Genomic DNA, 19862 nt, shown 5'->3' with positions numbered 1-19862 from the left:
AATGCATCTGAAGGAGAGAGGGACGGGAGACGAGCCCTTTCGCCGGGCCAGCTCTCGCCTACGAAGATGGACAGAAGGACAGATGGGACAGCAGTGGTGACATGCTGGCAGCCAGCTGTAGGCCGCAAAAGGAGGAGAGGACCCCAGAGCGGGCAGTGTGGAGCCGTGTGGTGGGACGACCCACCGATTCCCCGCCTGGCAGGTGGGGTCACGGACTGGCCAATGATGGCAGGGAAGCCATCATCGCAACACCGGGGGTTGTGTGTCACTGTCCCCTCGGCTCACATAATGGCAATCAGCACGGAGGCCTGGCACCACCCCATGAAGCTGGGCAACCGGTGTGTAAACTTCACATACCCGGCAGCCCCTCACCCCCCCTCCTCCCCTGCATGGCCAGCCAATCAAGGGGCTTGCAACAACAGCCACTAAAACTCACCATTGGTTGCTCATTCCTGCTTGCTGTCTGCACCAAATGTGTCTCCTGCCAAAACTTGCTTCTTTTGTAACCTCTCCCTACCCAGCTCTCACAGCTTTCCCAGACTCTGCATGCATGGAGAGGGGGAGGGGAGCAGCCCGGCCCTTGCTTCTCTCTTTGATCAGTTTCCAACCATTGTTTCTTGTCCTACCCTCTAGTGCATTGGTGAATAACATGATCCCCTCTTCTTTGTGGCAGTCCCTCAAATACTGGAATGCTGTTATCACATCTCTTCAATTTCTTCTTGTCTTTAGATTAGCCAAACCCAAGTCCTACAGCCATTCTTCATATATTTTAGTCTCCAGGCCTTTGATCATCTTAGTTGCTCTTCTCTAATTTTTTTCAGACTCTCAACAACTTTTTTGTGATATGGTGACCAAAATTGGCTGCAGTATTCCAGGTGTGATCTTACTAAGGTTTTATAAAGCGGTACTAATACTTTGCGTGATCTTGATTCTCTGCCTCTGTTTATACAACCCAGGATTGTATTAGTTTTTTTTGTTGCTACTGCACATTGCTGGCTCATAGTCAAGTGATCATCCACTAGGACTTCAAGGTCTCTTTCACAATTACTGTTTTTAAACCAGCTCTCGCCTAATCTGTACTTATATCTTTGATTTTTCCTGCCTAAATGTGAAACTTTCTCCACATTGAAACTCATTTTGTTGGATAGGGCCCATTGTTCAAGTTTGTCAAGATCTTTTTGGATCCTGAGTTTGTCTTCTGGGGTGTTGGCTACTCCTGCCAGTTTGGTGTCATCTGCAAATTTGACGAGTTTCCCTTCAATTCCCTCACTGATGAAGATATTGAAGAGTACTGGGCCTAAGACGGAACCTTGTGGTACCCACTGCTTACTTCTCTCCATGTGGATGTAGTGCCATTGAGGACTACTTGTTGAGTACGGTTTGCCAGCCAGCTACAGATCCATCTGGTGGTGATGTTGTTTATTCCACTTTTTCCTAGCTTACCAAGGAGTAGGTTGTGGTCTACTTTATCAAATGCTAAAGGCAAACTTTCATGGCTTCTGAATTTACCCAGTTACAGTCACTTATCCCTAAGATGTGCATTTAACAAGTTTGCAAAGACAGCACCTGCTCAATTTACTGATTTTTCTAACATGACCATGTAAGCCTCTGTTCTTGCAAAGAAGAGCTCTTTGATGCATATTCTGTTCAAAGTCCATCTCATTGCTAAATGCATAAATAAGGAAAGTACGAGCAGAATACACATAAGAGGTGAACTGGTAGCAGGCATGTTCCTGCTCCCGTTCCATTGCTTAACTTCATGTGCTATGGTCAATTGCAGCATATATTTTTTTACTTTGGATAAATTATCATTTAAATCTTTGTATTAATATTTTGACCACGGATAATAAAATACATGGGAAATTATCCAGAGTAGAAGGCTGGATCAAAGCAAAGACCAATTTAGCCCTGCGTACCGCAGTAGTTAAGCACCTGGTTTTTGCTCACCATTCCCCAAATGCTGGAATGGAGAAGCATCCTGACTCTGATACTGAAGCTAATATATAGCTATCAAGAGAGTACAGTAGCCACTGATAATATTATCCTCCACACTTCTGTTAACTCTCTTTTAAAGCCATGCAAATTGACACTCTACTTTTTCTAGCAATGACTTCCACTGTCTGCAAAATGTATAAAAAAGTACTTTTATTTGTCATGAATCCAGCATTTTAGCCTGGAAGCCCTTATGTCAATGCTATCGATAACATAATGGTAGCTGGCAAGAGCTTCTATCCATTCTCCCTTTCTGAAAAGAAAATGGAATTCCATTTTACCATACTTTTCAATTGTGGGGTCCTTGGTCTTCTCTGAGCTTGGCAGTTGTCTTGCAGATGTTTCATTACTCAACTAGATAACATCATCAGTGCTAGAAGAGATGGGGATTTCTCTCTGTTTATATATAAATGGACTGCCCTGTCAGTGTTGGTGGGGGTGTTCTTGATACTTATTTGATTAGCTGTTGTTTATTATTTGAGTCTTTGTCTGAGTTGGTAGTTCCTCGTTTGGGATATTGTTTACTGCTTGATTGTTGGCCTAGTATTAATCTTGGTGTTAATCTCTGCTTATCTGGGTGTTGGTTGCTGTGTTTTGGTCTTTTCAGTCTCCAGTAGATTTGAATCGAAGTAACGGTACTGTAGGGACGTGGTAGCTCAGTGAGTTAGGACGCTGAGCTTGTTGATCAGAAGGTCGGCAGTTTGGCGGGTCGAATCCCAAGTGCCGCGTAACAGAGTGAGCGCCTGTTACTCATCCCAGCTTCTGCCAACCTAGCAGTTCGAAAGCACATAAAAATGCAAGTAAAAAAATAGGGACCACTACGGTGGGAAGGTAACAGCGTTCCATGAGCCTTTGGTGTCTAGTCATGCCGGCCACATGAACACGGAGACGTCCTTTGGACAAGCGCTGGCTCTTTGGCTTTGAAACTGAGATGAGCACTGGCCCCTAGAGTTGGAAACGACTAGCACACACGTGCGGGGGAACCTTTATCTTTACCTTTAACAATACTGGATCTCTGAACATACAGTATAGAGGCCATTTTAAGATTAGCTAATATTAAAACTCTATGTTCACTGCTTTTGAGGGGAGCCTGGGAGATCTCAGATCCAATAACCAGTCAATTACTATTTCTAGTAAATTAGAGAATGAGACTCAGTCTACAGATATGGAGCCTTCATGAAGGGAATTGTACATCAGGAGTTTTTGCTGTTTTGTCTGGGAGAAAAAAAACCTTGAGGTATTTAGGAAGTCTGTGGCTTACAGGTTTAACCACTGAAATAGTCTGATGCATACAGTATCTGTTGTTTACTGTAAGTCCCAAAGACAGTATATCTTCTTGCCTGTTTTCTCTGCTTATTTATGTTAAAGCCAGTCCCCCAAATATTAGATTTATTATAATATTTGCATTAATCCAGTTTATATTTTCAGTTTCTTCCTAAAAGCCATTTACCTGACTTAATACCATGGTATCTTATAGTCAGAAATATTTATTACTAGCCCCACATTTTACACAAAGCATATCTACTGAGCATTGATTTCAGATCCTTGCTTTCTTTCATGTTAGTTTTAGCCAAGATGAGCATAAATAAATTTTCAGACTACCTAAAGGGCTTTTAAATGGTTTTGTATTGACCTGGTGGTTTAGGCTGATCAAAGTTGATTTAAATATAAATGCTTAGCTTATGAATTGAAAGCACTTTGCCACAGGGCTGAGCACCATGGTGAAGCAGTCGGTGTGCACACGAATGGAACAATGTTGCAAATCAATAAGTGGAGTTTGGCAAAACATCCTGAATTTAGCTGTTGGGCATTTTAACAGATGGTTTAGAATGCTTCAATGCACTGAAATTTAATAGTAACATTAAATTTAACATTATCTAAACAATAGCTGCAAACTGTTGATGACCAGTTATGTTTTGCTGAGATAGTTTTATCCACAAGAATAATAGCAAAAAGGTTCGGTTGATAGCCAGAATGGCCTACCAAAATTGGACATGGTTTTAAAAACAGGATGGATAAACCTTTTCCTGTGAAGAGCCACTGAATGAGGAGATTGGAAGGATTGACAGGTCCACAAGTGGGAGGAACCAATTGAACAGGCTTGCATGTATGCCCTTATCGTTCCAGAGATTCTTCTGCCTCTGCTACTTTTTCCTACCACGTTATTATTCTTTTCCTTATTTTGATTATGGTGAAACTATGACACACATGTCACAAGTGACATGCCACATCATTTTTGGAGACATGCCTAGAGGCCACACAAGAATATGTTGTACTCTCACGTGGCCTCTGAACCCTCTGGATGTTGCGTAAGATGGGCCTGCTCTTGCATGGCCTCTGGAGCTTCCAAAAATCATATGAGAAGGGGAGGGGCGTGCTTTCCTGCTCTTTTCTGAGGTGCAAGGCCATGCAAGAGCATTCTCCAAAATTTCCAGGCCTCGTGCAAGCTGGAACCTCCTCAGATAGGCTCCCCCCCGAGAGACAAAGACAAATAGAAAAATATTTAGAATTATGTAGGTTGTTATTTATTTAATTATTTAATTAATTTATATTCTACCCATCTTACTATCCAAAGGGACTCTTTGTTGTGAATTGTTTTTCTTTTGTGTGTATGTATGTGTGAGAGAGAAAGAGAAAGAAAGAGACGAGAGAGAGAGAGAGAGAGAGAGAGAGAGAGAGAGAGAGAGAGAGAGAGAGGAGGGAGGGAGGGAGGGAGGGAGGGAGGGAGAGAGAGAGAGAGAGAGAGAGAGAGGGAGGGAGAGAGAGAGAGAGAGAGAGAGAGAGAGAGAGAGAGAGAGAGCAGAGTCAAATTAGGCATTTTTAAAAAAAAATTGACTTGCCTAAATCCAAAATGTTCACCATCACTGAGACCCATTTTCTTTGATCAACCTGAATAGTTGCTAGTTCCCCAACCCAGAATAAAAGATTAGAGTCTTGGCTTCTAGGATGCTGTTCCCTTTAGTTGGTATACACTCATAAAGAAGAATATTTGTAGTTTCAGGGTTGAAATGAAGGGGTCCTTGGTGCTTTCTGAGTTTAGTTGTTTTCTTGCAGGCGTTTCATTACCCAAACTAGGTAACATTATCATGAGCACCAAGGATGCTTCATTACAACAACCGCTTCTCCTATGTCAATAGAACTATGCTTTAACTCCTGTTTGTGATTTTCAAGATTTACTGTGTCTGGATAGTAATGCATTAACATTTCAGTAGGAACAGCAGGAATTGTAACTCTCAAGATTAAGGAGAGCAACCTGATGTTACCTAGTTTGGGTAATGAAACATCTGCAAGAAAACAAACAAGCTCAGAGAGCACCAAGGACCCCTCACTCTACACTAACTCACATACAGTATAGACATGCTTCCCAAGAGCTTCTCTTCTGGAATAGGGAAAATTACATGGGTATTTTTCTATTCTAGGGCACTGACTCCAGAGATATGGTCACTGAAAGGTGATTAATAGGAAAAGTGCAAGGAAGCCCACTTTAGCAATAAAAACGTAATCTATTTCAAGGCACATGGTTAGTTAATCCATGGATATAAAATGCAGTAGACTGAAGCCAGTGCTGTGATGCAGATGATAAGCTGTTACTTTGCTCTAGGTTCGTTAGCTATTCACCCATACACTACTGAAACCCCTTGAAAGCACCCTTTAAGTGTCTACAGTCAACTGTAGGAGTCTACGAAAATTACTCTCTCTGCTTTCCTATCCCCACAGCCAGGGAGCCATGCATAAAACACACAATCTTTTGAAATAAACTTGATCTTGTTGATGGCCCTCAGCTTCTGCCATTACTGCTTCTTTAGAGATCCTGAACCTTGCCAATATGGTCCTTTGTAATAGGCCATTAAATGCTCTGAAGGCCGTTGCTCCTATAGCATGTCTGCCACACAAGGCTGTGGATAATGGTTAGCCTTACACCTTTTGGGCACCAAGGACCGATTCCATGGAGAGAAATTTTTCTGCAGACCAGAATGGGTGTGGTTTTGCATGCTGCCTGCATCCCGTGGATGGGGCTTCAGTTGTTTGTGCAGCCCGATTGTTGGCATGCCGCGGACTGGTGTGGTTCCACAGAGTGAGGGTTGGGGACCCCTGTAGAAGAAACTCCATAAAAACTCCATAACATTCCTGCAGAAGATTTGGGGTTCAATCCTCATTGGTGGAGCAGTGGGCTAATGCCTCCTTAAGTAACACCAGCTGCCTGCAATCACTGCAGGTTCGCGTCCCACCAGGCTCAAGGTTGACTCAGCCTTCCATCCTTCCGAGGTAGGTAAAATGAGGACCCAGATGGTTGGGGGCAATAAGCTGACTTTGTAATAATGCCGCTTGGGCCCCCCCGAAAGCCCTAATAAGCAGGCATATACATAGAATAAAGGCTATTGCTAAGTACATTGATTTGTGCTTAGATTGTAAGCCGCCCTGAGTCTTCGGAGAAGGGCAGGATATAAATGGGATTAAAATTTAAGAAAAATGCAGTTTAAAACAGGGAGAGACATAGTATTTGATGGGAAAAAGCTCTTGTTCAACATATTGAACACTGTGAAGTAGTCCAAACTAGTATACAGGTAGTCCTCGACTTAGAATAATTCATTTAGTGACTGCAAAGTTACAACAGCACTGAAAAAAATGTGACTTATAACCCCGGTCTTCACACTTACGATGATTGCAGCATCTTCACATCATCTGATCAAAATTGAGGCACCTGGCAACTGGCATGTATTTATGATGGTTGCAGCATCCTGGACTTATGTGACCCTAATTTGTGACCTTCCCAGTTGACTTCCAACAAGCATGTTCAATGGTGGAAGCCAGATTCACTTCACAACTATGTAGTTGACTTAATCACAGCAGTGATTCACTTAACAACCATGGCAAAAAAGGTTGTAAAATTGGGCAGGACTCACTTTACAACCACTTTGCTTTTAGCAACGGAAATTCTAGTTCGAATTGTGGTTGTAAGTGGAAGACTCCGTGTAATGTAGATTTTCACCGTCAGTATCATGTAATGTATTTCAACCATCACATGTTTGAAATTCCATCTATACCAGAGATGGGGAACCTTGGCTCTTTTATGACTTGTGGACTTCAACTTCCAGAATTCCTGGGAGTTATTCCTGTACTTATATCTTTGATTTTTCCTGCCTAAATGTAAAACTTTGCTTTTCTTTCCATTAAAATTCATTTTGTTGGATAAGGCTCATGGTTCAAATTTGTCAAGATCTTTTTGGATGCTGAGCTTGTCTTCTGGGGTGTTGGCTATTCCTGTCAGTTTAGTATCATCTTCAAATTTGATGAATTTCCCTTCTATTTCCTCATCTAAGTCATTTATGAATATATTAAAGAGTACTGGGCCTAAGATGGAGCCTTGTGGTACCCCACTGCTTACTTCTCTCCATGTGGATATAGTACCATTGAGAACTACTCATTGAGTATGTTTTGTCAGCCAGCTACAAATACATCCGGTGGTGATGTTGTCTATTCCACATTTTTCTAGCTTACCAAGAAATAGGTTGTGGTCTACTTTGTCAAATGCCTTACTGAAATTTAAATATACTATGTCCACAGCATTTCGCTGGTCTACTAATTTAGTCACTTTACCAAAGAATGAAATAAGAGTGGTTTGGCATGATTTGTTTTTAACAAACCTTTTCTGGCTACTAGTTATAAGTTTGTTTGCTTCTAGTTGTTTGCAGATCTTTTTTTTAATTATCTTTTCCAGGATCTTTCCAGGTATTGATGTTAGACTGATTGGTCTGTAATTTCCTGGGTCTGTTTTTTGAGTCTGTTTTTTAACCTTTCTTGAAGGTGGGAATCACATCAGCCCTTTTCCAATCCTCAGGTACTTCCCTGGTGCTCCAGGATTTTTGAAAGATATGGTACAATGGCTCTGAGATAACACCTGTCAGCTCCTTCAGAACTCTGGGATGTAATCTGTCAGGTCCCAGTGATTTATATTTGTCAAGGTCTGATAGGTGTTCTCTTACTGTTTTCTTATTTTAATTTTTATTTCTAGTTTGTCTTTTACAGTAGTTTTTTTTGGTACGTTGGGCTATAATTTCTTTTTGTGTGAAGACATGCAAAGAATGAGTTAAGCAGCACTGCTTTCTCCCTACTGCCTGTAACTTCCTTGTCATCTTCTCTCTTTAGTGGACCTACAGTTTCCTTGACCTTTTTCTTATTATTAATATGTTGAAATAAACTTTTTTATTGTCCTTGACTTCTGTTGCAAGTCTTTGTTCATTTTGAGCCTTTGCTTTCCTGATTTTATTTTTGCATGTTCTGACTATCTGTTGATAAACAGCCTTAGTTATGTGTCCCTCTTTCCATTTTTTATACTTGTTCTTTTTGTCTTTCAGTTTGTCAGAGAGATTTTGTGCAGCCATGCTGGTTTCCTCTTGGATTTCTTGTTTTTCTTTTTCAGTGGTATTGTGCTAGACTGGGCTTTTATGATCACATTTTTCAGAGCTTCCCATGCTTCTTGAATTGTTTTCCCCTTTAGGATTTTCATCCATAGAATCTTTCCTAGGTTCTCTCTGAGTGTGTTAAAATCAGCTCTTTTAAAGTTTAAGACACTGGTTAGATTATATTCTATTGCTTATGTTTGCATTATATTGAATTCCAGCATGATGTGGTCACTTTCACCAAAGGTTCTGGCAACTTTGACTCCCTCTATCACTTCTTCTCTATTAGTAAGAATTAGGTCCAGTATAGCTTTACTTCTAGTTCCCTCCTCTACCTTTTGTATGAAAAAGTTGTCGGCTGGGTTGGTTAGGAATCTGTTTCATTTACCACTCGCTGCAGAGTTTGTCTCCCAGTTGATATTAATGTTTACATTGTGAAATATGCAGTGTCCAAAGAACAATTTAAAAATTAGGAAAGTGTGCCACAAATTGTTAGAAGGAGATTTACATCAGGTCCATTTATAGAGCTTTGCTTCTTGCACATCCATTTTTGGTTAACATTAATATTTTTCCCTATATGTTTGATCCCCTTGATCCTTCGGGAACACTTTAAAACAATTTGTCTTAAGAAAACTATTGATAAATTCTGCGGAGAACCTATGCTCATTAGGCTTTGGAAATGTCACTTCCTTTTATCACTGACACAGTAAAATTGACATCTTGATTCTCTAGCAATTAGAGCATACAGCTGTAAAACAAGTTCCATTGCAATATAATGCTATTTTGCATGAGAAAACACAAATGTAGCATTTATTGCTAATTTTGAGTTGAGGTTTTGCATGCTGTTGCCCCTCTCTCTGCTTTTGAGACGGAACCGGAGCAAGTTTAGTTTGGGAATCAAGCTGCAAAACAGAGGTGAGTTTAAGATAATCATCTGCCTACTTTTTGAAATATTTTATTACGACAATGCACAGATTGCAAAACAATTTGCAACAAAAAATACTAAAAACAAAAGGCAATTTAAAAGAAGATAAAAGGTACCCATCCAACAGAAAATCTAATATACCATTTTTTAAAAAAGAATTTGGATTGTCTGAAAAATGAAAATTCTGTGACAAGCTTAGATTACTTTTGTTAGAAAAAAACAGGCGATGTAATGGATTGACTTCCTACATATCAGTCATGTTGGCCCTGTGCTGGTCTGGCATGACTCAAAGTTGCTTGTGAGGGAAAACAGATTTAGAGTTCTCAGAGTGATGGAGGCAGTTTTGCTACCTCTTCGGACAATGCCATTCCCCCCCCCCCCCCCCGTTCTGAGACAGGCTGTTACAGACAATAAATGGTTCTGTAGAGTTTCAGCCTTCTGGCTATAGGCCATAACATCTGTTACTAACTTATCTAGGAGGAAGCAAAGAGATTTTGCATTTTTTTTATTGCAAGTAGTTTCAGTTCAGTTTCCATGTCAGCTTTCAAATTAAATGAAAAATTTCCATGAAGTTTTGTACAGAATATCAATGTACAAGCTAGAAGGACTGTGTATCCTGCCAAAATAAATGAAGGGTAGAAATTATTTTTTGAAAAATGTCATGATACATTTGATTTGAACTTATTTTCATTTCAAATTAAATTAAAATCCACTTCAGTCAATTAAATACTATTAATATAAAGACTTCCCATTTATTATATGACAATTAAAATTGGATAACAAAAGTAACCAATATTTTAAAGTGCTCCATATGACCATGCTCAGGTTAGGCCTTTCTCTCTAAATAAGCTTTCCTGAAAAAGGTGTTTTCTAAACTGTTGGGGCTTCAAACTAGAATTCCCAATCACCAATAGTCCTTGAACAGCATCTGAATCTTTTAAAGCAGTATCTTCTTAATTACATATTAATTAATCTTAATTATGGCACTAATTCTGGAGCTCTCTTTCTGAGGAGGTTTCCCTTGATACTGAGAGTTGTATGTGTGCTTATCCATCAATGGTGTTCAGATATGTATGCCCATGTATGCAAGTGTGTGAGGTTTCATTTGTGTTTTGTTTAGGCTTGAACATATTTTTGTTATTCTCATTGCTTTTGTAATAGGCTATTTATTTTATCCATTTTATATACTTTACATTCAGTCTAAATAATTGTAGAATGATATACAAAATTATTTTTAAAAAATAGAAAAACAAGGATTTTGTGAATCTTGACAAAATTTAGGCATAGGGTGACAAGCTTACTGAGAACTAGCCACAGATACAAGCATCTTCTTCTCTGTTGCACTCTTGGTTGGATTCTATTGAATACGTTTCTGGATTTCTGGATATTTCCAAAGACACTCGGGAATTTTTACAAAAAAAATATTGTTCTAGTGTGAGAAGAAAAGTGAAATAACTTGAGGGAGGAGTGAAATGCATCATCAGTCTTGAGTCCCTTCATAGCCACAAAAGATCTAAGTCCTGCCTACCTTGAATTCTGGTGATTCTTATTTACCACCAATTTGCTTTGACTGTTAGTAGTTCAGATTCTTGTAGAGAGCATTAACATACAATAAACCTATATTCATTTGAATTGCATGGACTTCTGATTTGATTTACTGCCCAATTATATATACACTGTATAAAACCACTCTACTCGACAATGACTCTGTTGATTTCTTTCTCCCCTCACACCTTCCCAGTTGCTTGTTCTCCCATATAGTTTTAATGTGTGGTTGCTAACCTGTGTTTTAAACTCTGGCTAGGAGTGGGGGCACATTTCAATGGAGAAGAAAGGGAGTGAAGCAATTATTCTGGTATCCTGTAGCCAGTTGGATAGAAGTAGGCTGCTTTAGGATTTGAGACAATAAACTCATTCATAGACAAAACAGTCCAGAAGTGTATCATAAGTAATATAAATTATAGGACAATGTATTCTTATGCATGCTTTCTGCAGACTCCAGAAAAACTGCAGATGGATCTCTTTTCCTGCCAGCTGGACACAGACCTTCCTAGTTAAATTTATGCCAAACTTCCTAATCTCACCCTGAATTCACTTAGCTTCAATAATTTTTCATGCATGAGGGAGGATGATCCGCAGTAACACCTGGAAATGCCCACCAAGAACATTTCTGAGAAAATGTCTTTACTTGGCATCTGTCAACTCATCCTTCCTTTTGAAGGGTTATAGAGTACGTCTGTTCATCATAGCGATATGATTGAGATAAATAGCATACATCTAGGTCAGCAAGTGCCTGTGCATCAAGGCGAGTACAAGAGAAGGCTATTAGAGGCTATTCAAGAGAAATACAGGGAGCATAAGCAAGCAAATAATATATATATATATATATATATATATATATATATATATATATATATATATATATATATATATATATATATATATATATATATATATATATATATATATATATATATATATATATATATATATATATATATATATATACATACATACATACATACATACATACATACATACATACATACATATATATATATATATATATATATATATATATATATATATATATATATATATATATATATATATGTTAATATGGAGTTTAAGCTACCGAAGAAGCTAGAATAGCAGTGTATTATCGAAGAGATGTGATGGCAGAGAGACACCGCCAAGTGGTGGTCAAGCTGAGACTGACCAGGGTAATTGCTTAGGAGAGGGTGGCATGAGGCAGTGGATTGCAGGGAGAAGAACCCTTGAGACTGAAGCTTGCAACAGCCTCTGTAGTTCAAGTATGCCTTAGCAACCTTTCAGCTGGTCCAAAGCTTCTCATTTACTGATTCACAGAAGGGAATCTTCTATATAAGGGAAGGCAGCATAGGTTTTAAAGCACAGGAATGCTTTTTTTTTGTTCATGCTACTGATGGTAGCATCTTCTAGGGTAGCCTTGTTGTATAGTGTGGATTGCAGTACAATCCAATGTCAGCATTATTACAACGTGAGCCACTAAGATTAGCCAATTCAACTCAAAGGTTTGTGATTGTCCCATCATCCAAAACCGGATCCTGGTCCTCCTTGCCACTGAGGAGGCCTCTTATGACCAATTGGAATCGAGGAGCTTCTCCAAGTTAGAGTCCTGATAGGAAAATATTCCCACATCCAGAACTGTTCACTTTTCTGATTCCTTGAACACAATCCTGACTTGCTGACCTGTGGATGTCTTCTCTCTTTTTGAGATTTAGTTTCAGTCTCTTGCCTCCTATGGATTCCATCATTGCCTCCTGGCTACTTTCAACCTCTGCATAGTTGCTCTTTTAAAAATACCTGTGGTGGTTATTTCATGCATTTGGATATAATGCACTGACAGCTCTTCAGACTAATCTGTCTTTTTAACTTTTTTGTGCTCAACTATGTTATGTCTTATGGTACCAATTTCCTCCTTCACTGGAATTAAGAGCAAGAGAACAGTCATTAATCTATTCCTTTGTTACATCTAGAGGGCATGCATCTCATAGTTGTAAGGAAGACCAGTAGTTTCAATAAGTGAAATAAATTGCAACAACTTCACTCATTCTTTCTCATTTTGCAATAAATCAGTAGAAAGGAACTTCTCTTATTTCCCCTCTTTCTCTAATCTTGTTAATTTTTTAGTAGACTGCACACCATAAATCCTAGAATTATCTTGGAAACAGTTGATGAAAATTGACATTTTCTATCTGTGGTATTAGCCTTGTCTTGGTTAATAAATGTTTTCCTTCTGTGCAAGTTTTATCTTTGGAGAGTGATTTGCAAGGATTAATTGTTCAATAGAGAGAGAATGGTGGTGGTGAATGTATTATACATTTGAAATACAAAGAAAGATCAAGAGGACCATTAAATTGTATATCCCTGGCTACATCAATTATCTGGTAATTTTAGGAAGATCACACCATGGAGCTGTATAGTACACCATTGTAGGTGGAATGTGTGTCTGTGAAATACTTTTTGTTCTCTATCCTTGGACCTGGAGATGGATAGGAATGTGTGTGGTTAAACTTCAGACAATGCTTTGAGAAATTGGACCTTTAATCTGATATAATACGGAATTGTACTTAGCACTATGGTCAACAAAGTCTTCAATCTTTGATCAACAAAGGAGAAAGATCTTTGACAGGGTGCTTGTTTTTCAACTAAAAGGTCTCACATTCAGGCCAAAGGATCTGGGAATAGTATTGAAAAAGAACTGTTTCTGAGACTGCAGAGGTACATTAATCAAAATAATGAGAATGGATAACATAGGCAGTCTGTAGGTTGCATTCTCCAGATGATTCTTTTGCCACATTTTCAACGGAGAAATTTTTGTACCTATTTATAATCCATTTTAATTTTTATCATTTTATACACCAGTTTTCTCTGAAATAGGGCAAAGCAAGGAAAACTGCATGCAAAATTGACCATGTAACTGTGAGGGTGCAAAAGAGAGCTCTTTCTCTTCTACTTCCTCTAAGAGAATTAGATCTGAATTCTTGTGAGCTTAATTTTTAAAATAGCATTGAATTAAAGAGGCAAAAATCAGTCACACTCCGCCTCCAATCCCTAAACTGCTAGGCAGAACATTGTTGAAGATAAAATGGCAGGAATATTTGAGTGACTGGGTCTTATTTAAGAATACTTTGTCCAATGCTTGTCTGCATATATATTACTGGACTTTCAACAAGCTAACCCTAACCATTTGTGGTATTTTGTTTTAGACTGAGTTAGTTTATTGTCTCTTGTGAAATTTTAACCTATAAAACTGTAATGATTTTTATGAGAGAGCTACCACCAATATGAATAGGAGATTATACCATAAGCTTCATATGAACTATACTAGCTCATCTCTTTTACATAATGGCATTCAGAAATTAGGACTCTATTGGCCCTCAATAAGTGTTGAGTGGTAGCTGATTATGAAGCAAAATTCAGTGTTTTTCCAGATCAGAAATCCATTTTAACATTTACTTTTCTTATCAAGTCTTCTAGCTTGTATACTGATTGCTGCTCACACATTTTATCCTTCTTAGATGGAATGGTTCAGGACCATGCTGTTTATAAAAAATTTTTGAACATTCTTTCTTATACACAGGTAGTCCTTGACTTACAATAGTTCATTTAGTGACCATTCAAAGTTACAACGGCACTGTATGGCTATTTTTCACAGTTATGACTATTGCAACATCCCCATGGTCACATGATCAAAATTCAGACACTTGACAACTGACTCATATTTACAACAGTTGCAATGTGCCGGGATGACCCTTTTGTGACCTTCTGACAAACAAAGTCAATGGAAAAGGCAGATTCGCTGAACAACCATGTTACTAAATAACTGCAGTGATTCACTTAACAAATGTGGTAAGAAAGGTTGTAAAAATGGGACAAAACTCACTTATTAGAAAGAGAAATTTGGGATTCGATTGTAATTGTAAATTGAGGACTACCTGTAATCTCTATAATAGAGTCTGTTCCAGTAGTATACAAAATATGTCCTTCCAAATAAAATCAAAATGAACCTCATTCTCATTGTACCTCATTCTCTCATTTGGAATTTCTGCTATGGCTGAACCAGAAATTGACTTTGCAGCTGCAAAAAAGGCTACGCAAACCCAAATAACCCCCCAAATGTGATATTAGTCCCAGAGCAGTGCAAATGTCACATGTGGATGGATTGTATGATTAGGACTCCACCAAGCTGCCATTTATAAATATGCAGCCCCACACATAATGGATGTGGGGCCACTCATACTGGGGACTTGATTGGGCCCTAGTCTCTGTCCTACATGATTGTTTATCCTACTGTATAAAGAGAGTATCTGATTGAGGCTTAGTCTTGGCTAGCTTCTGTTAAAATACACCTTTCTAAAAACTTATCCCTTTATCCAATTTATTACTAGCATGTTATATGATCCCATCAACAACACACATTGTATTGTTCAGATAGTTTGTCTTACATGTAGGATTTTATTGTCTGTGAAATTCATCTATGCAGTTGACTGGCAGTAAGCCAGCAGGTTGGACCAGATTATTATTGCATTTACATAAGGAACAAACTGACAGTTGAAAACAATGATATGATGGAAGTCTAAAAAATTCCAGTCTGTTATTTATTTATTTTGTTTAAACACTGAGTAAGACTCCATTAAGCATTCCTCTTCCTATCCCATGATAAGGTTTGGCAGCTTTCTGTTTATTATCATCAATTGTTGTCATAAGCCATCTTGATAAAAACTAACTATGTTTTGTGTCCAAATGGACATTTCCCACAGGTACATCATCATCCTTATGAATTATAATAACAAAACAGACTGTTGAATTTGCCAAAACACCCACGATGGCCCCATTTTGAACTAGTGAGTAGGCAGACAGATGGCTAAAAACTAATTTAGAAGTTAACAATAATGTTGAGATTTGGAAAATATATATATAAATGCAGACAGATTACACAACTCAAATGCAACTGACATATTTCCCATGGAGAAATGTAAAGCTTTAAAGAGCTCTCCCCTCTATGAGTAATAGATTACAACTTCTATCATTATGGTTTCTGGTTGGGGATGTTGGGGCTGTAACCAGAACACATATAACAGAATAATAACAACAGAATAACGAAGTTGGGAGAGACCTTGGAGGTCATCTAGTCCAACCCTCTACTCAAGCAGGAAATCCTATACCATTTCAGATAAATGTTGACCAGTCTCTTCTTAAAAACCTCCAGGGTTGGAGCACCCACAACTTCTGGAGGCAAGTTGTTGCACTGATTCTAATTGTTGGGAAATCTCTCCTTGATACCTTAATGAAAGGTGTCAAATTTGAAAGGCTACTATACTGTATGAAAATGATCAATTTGCCATGTCTGAATGCTGGCAGATAGAGAAGATTGGCTGTTTCCCCCCCTTCTTTTTTACAGCAAATAAAAGGGTATGACAAACTGACAATACTCACTTGGAATGAGTAATTTTTAAATCTCCCCAAAATTTGTTGCTCTCAGATCAAATATTGTTGGAGCCAGCAACTTTTGGCCATGTGATCATTTCCTTAGAAAGCTTTTTCAGTCTTTAAAGGAAAAGAGTATTAAGCATTCTAGTGAAAACGTCTCCATCCATTCAGCCCTTGACTTCTGTTTGGGAGGGGGTTGTGAATTCTTTAAAAATGCTGTGGAAAATGTGTTCCAAGCCTTGTACAGGGACAGCATTTTTCTGCTATTCAATAAATAAGCTATTTTCAGATTTCTGCGGGTATTTGAACAAATGTTATGGCTGCTAAAAAAAACAACACACCCCAAACATTAAGATAACAGCGTCAGCTCTTTTTTCAAGCTGAAGCGGAAGAAAGCTTGAAAAAAAGTCAGGCTACTTAATAGCACACTGCTGTAGCATTTATGCATGGTCCAAAGTGTTTTTGAATTACTGTCAATTCAAGCACAGCCCTAGTTTATGAAAGAAAATTAAATTATTCCCTGAAAATCAGATTCTCAGGTGTAATTACTGATTCCCTATATTGTGGATAAATTTCTGTATTAGCATGCAGTGGGTGGCTAGTACAGACAATTGGCCCCAAAACCTATGCTGTTAAGTGAGACATTTGTTAAGTGAGTTTTGCCCCACTTTTCAACCTTTCTTGCCATAGTTGCTAAGTGAATCATTGCAGTTGTTAAGTTAGTAAGCTAAGTTTTTTAAGTGAAACTGACTCCCCCATTGACTTTGCTTATCAGAAGGTTGCATCATATGACCCTGGGACACTGTCATCGTCATAAATATGAACTGGTTGCCAAGCATCCATGTTTTGATCATGTGACTATAGGGATGCTGCCACCATGTGAAAACAGTCATAAATCACTTTTTCAGTGCTGTTGTAACTTTGAATAGCACTAAATCAGGGGTGTCAAACTGCCGGCCCACGGGCTGGACGTGTCACACAGAAGCCACGCCCAACCCATTGCCAGCAATGGCAAAACAGTCCCGATACGTCGCGTGATGTCACGTGATGTCGTGAGTTTGACATGTCTACACTAAATGAACTGTTGTAAGTTGAGGACTGAATATACATGGAAACTATGAAAGGTGTTGTGATCACATAAAGTATGGAGAGAAATCCCCTCAGTTTTCTTTTGTGTTGCATATTGTACTATGGATGAGATTCATATATGATCTTATCCATATATGGTTTTTCCTTTGCTCTTATCAGAGAAAATAAGCTTTAGATAAAATATTGTATTAAAAGTCTTCTTTATTACACTGTCCTGAATGTTGACTTTGAGAGAGAGTTTCGTATAGTGGTTAAGGTACTAGGTTAAGAAACAGGGAATTTGTGAGTTCAAGTCTCACCTTAAGCACAAAGCCAACTGGGTGATTTTGGTCCTGTCACTCTCTCTCAGCCCTAAGAAAGAAGCAATGGCAAAACACTTCTGAAAAACCTTGTCAAGAAAACTGCAGGGACATGTCCAGGCAGTCTCCAAGAATCAGACACAATTGAAGGAAAAGAAAAAAAAAGTCTGACTTCTAATCCAAATAAAATTCTATAGTCAGGGCTTATTCACCAACAGTTATATAAATCTATATCATAAGGTAGTATTAACAGCTCAACTGCAGTATATATTGGAAAAAGAAGCCCTTTTAATCTTCATTAAATTCAAATCCAATATATAAATTCAACAGTGAATTTGGAATACTAGGGATTTAATTATTTTGATTAAAATTTCTACAAAATTAAAATAATAGCCAGTGTACTGTTAACATGTAGGCTGTACCTTCGTTCCCATGCCAACAAATCAAAGCTGAGAAGCATGTGATTCTTGGAATACAGACAGCAAAACCCACACATTGCTACGATTTCCTTATTTCCTGATTTAGATTAGGTCAGAAAGACAGGAGGAAGTTAATTTGTTGTTGTACTGGTTTTTATCTTATTTTAACTCATTAAATGAGCTGGAGAAAAAAAATTCAGAGGAACTAATTAAAACTTAATTTGCAAGGAATGTGTTCTTTTTTTGCCTGTTCTGAATTAAGCTAGTGTCTATCATTAGATTGATTGATCTGAGATTAAACTTGTTTTTTTTTTAATTAAAGGAAGCCTTATGTCTCTTGTCTAAAAGTTTCCCTGACAATGTCATTTGAGGCACTGGAAATATATGAGAAATTGTTTTTCACAAATAACAAGTACTCTTTAGTGAGATTCTTTAATTCTACCTATCAACTTAGGTGGCCTGGATAAAATCAGTCCTAGACATGCAAAACTAAAGAGCAATATATAGGTAGGGGGTGTCAAAATACAAACATGACTATATAACTAAGCCCTCATCACATTCATGTAAAAATGGGGGAGGGGGATTTTATCCCATGGGTTGTGGGATATTGACCTTTTCAACTTTCCATGTGGATACCCTTTAAAGATACTGCAGTAATTGAGTATTTAAGATGAGAGAAGCTAAAAAAATGACTAGTTGCTCTTAAAAAGCAAATTAAAGAATATACATTTAACAAGGTAAGTTACTTACTTATCAAAAGAAAATAAAAACCAAGACTCATATAATACAAAAGATGCTTAGAAATGAAAGACAAATTTTAGGGTGAGATAGATACACAGAAAAATAGTTAATAATTATCAGAGAGAAAGACAAAAGAATATGTTTAAATATATTTCAATGGATGATCAAAAGGACTAGAGATTAATTGAAAATCCACACTGAGTAATCTATGGAATCTAATATGACTGTGCATCTTCTAGGTGATTCCCTATAACAGTGATGGCGAACCTTTCAGAGACCGAGTGCCCAAACTGCAACCCAAAAGCCACTTATTTATTGCTGGGTGCCGGGTGGGTCACGACAGAAGGGTGAGTGTGGACTCTTCGATGTTGCTCATGGGGAGGGATGCCTGTGGGGCCAGGCAGGGTTGGGGGGTCTCTGGAGGGTGGGGCAGTGGGCAGGAGGTTCATCCTGCAAGGTGAGGCGAGGCAGAGGGGCAGGGGGGGTGCCATTGCCACGGGGCAAGGCAAGGTCTGGCAGGGGCTGCTTTGACACCATAGGCCTCCACACACAGAGGCCAGAGAGTGCATGGGGGCTGACAGTTTCCGTCAGCAGCCACAGCCTGCCGGCCCCTCGACCGGCACACTCTGGGGTTTCAGGCCCCGTCCGACGAGCCACCAAAAAGAATGAATCCGGAACGGGAGCTGGTTCTCCTAAGCCACGTTTATTATCCTCATAAACAGTTGCTCGAAGACAGACGAAGTCAGCGTTGATTCTACAGCATAATCAACGCTGTTAAATAGCCAGCAAAGCCGACACCCTCCACCACACCCTTAATTGTTCCACCACGCCCACACCCTACTTAACTACCGCCTCCCATGGTTCCCGCCCTTTGGCACCCGTCCCACCACCATTGCAGCCGGTAAGCCACCCCCCAGCCCAAACCACCCTCTTTTTCCCCAGGGCTCCGCATACTTTCATCTTCCCCCTCAGCTCTCCAGTCCGCCGTGAGTTGTGCCCTGAGCCCCTCCCCGACCCGCCG

General features: G+C 38.9%; 1 long non-coding RNA gene across 1 annotated transcript in view; it reads left to right on the top strand.

The window, feature by feature from the left end:
- LOC308664696 overlaps window positions 1–19424 on the top strand; it is a 30280-nt gene extending 10856 nt beyond the window's left edge. Inside the window, exon 3 of the long non-coding RNA XR_014025726.1 lies at window positions 19081–19424. This is a non-coding gene — a long non-coding RNA (uncharacterized lncRNA). The remainder of the gene's footprint in view (window positions 1–19080) is intronic.
- Window positions 19425–19862: the final 438 nt, after the last annotated feature.

Source organism: Vipera berus (assembly GCF_964194415.1).
Source record: "Vipera berus genome assembly, chromosome: 3".
In the NCBI taxonomy this organism is placed as follows: domain Eukaryota; kingdom Metazoa; phylum Chordata; class Lepidosauria; order Squamata; family Viperidae; genus Vipera; species Vipera berus.
The sequence above is the reverse complement of the archived record's forward strand: the minus strand, read 5'-3'. Positions and strand labels throughout refer to the sequence as shown.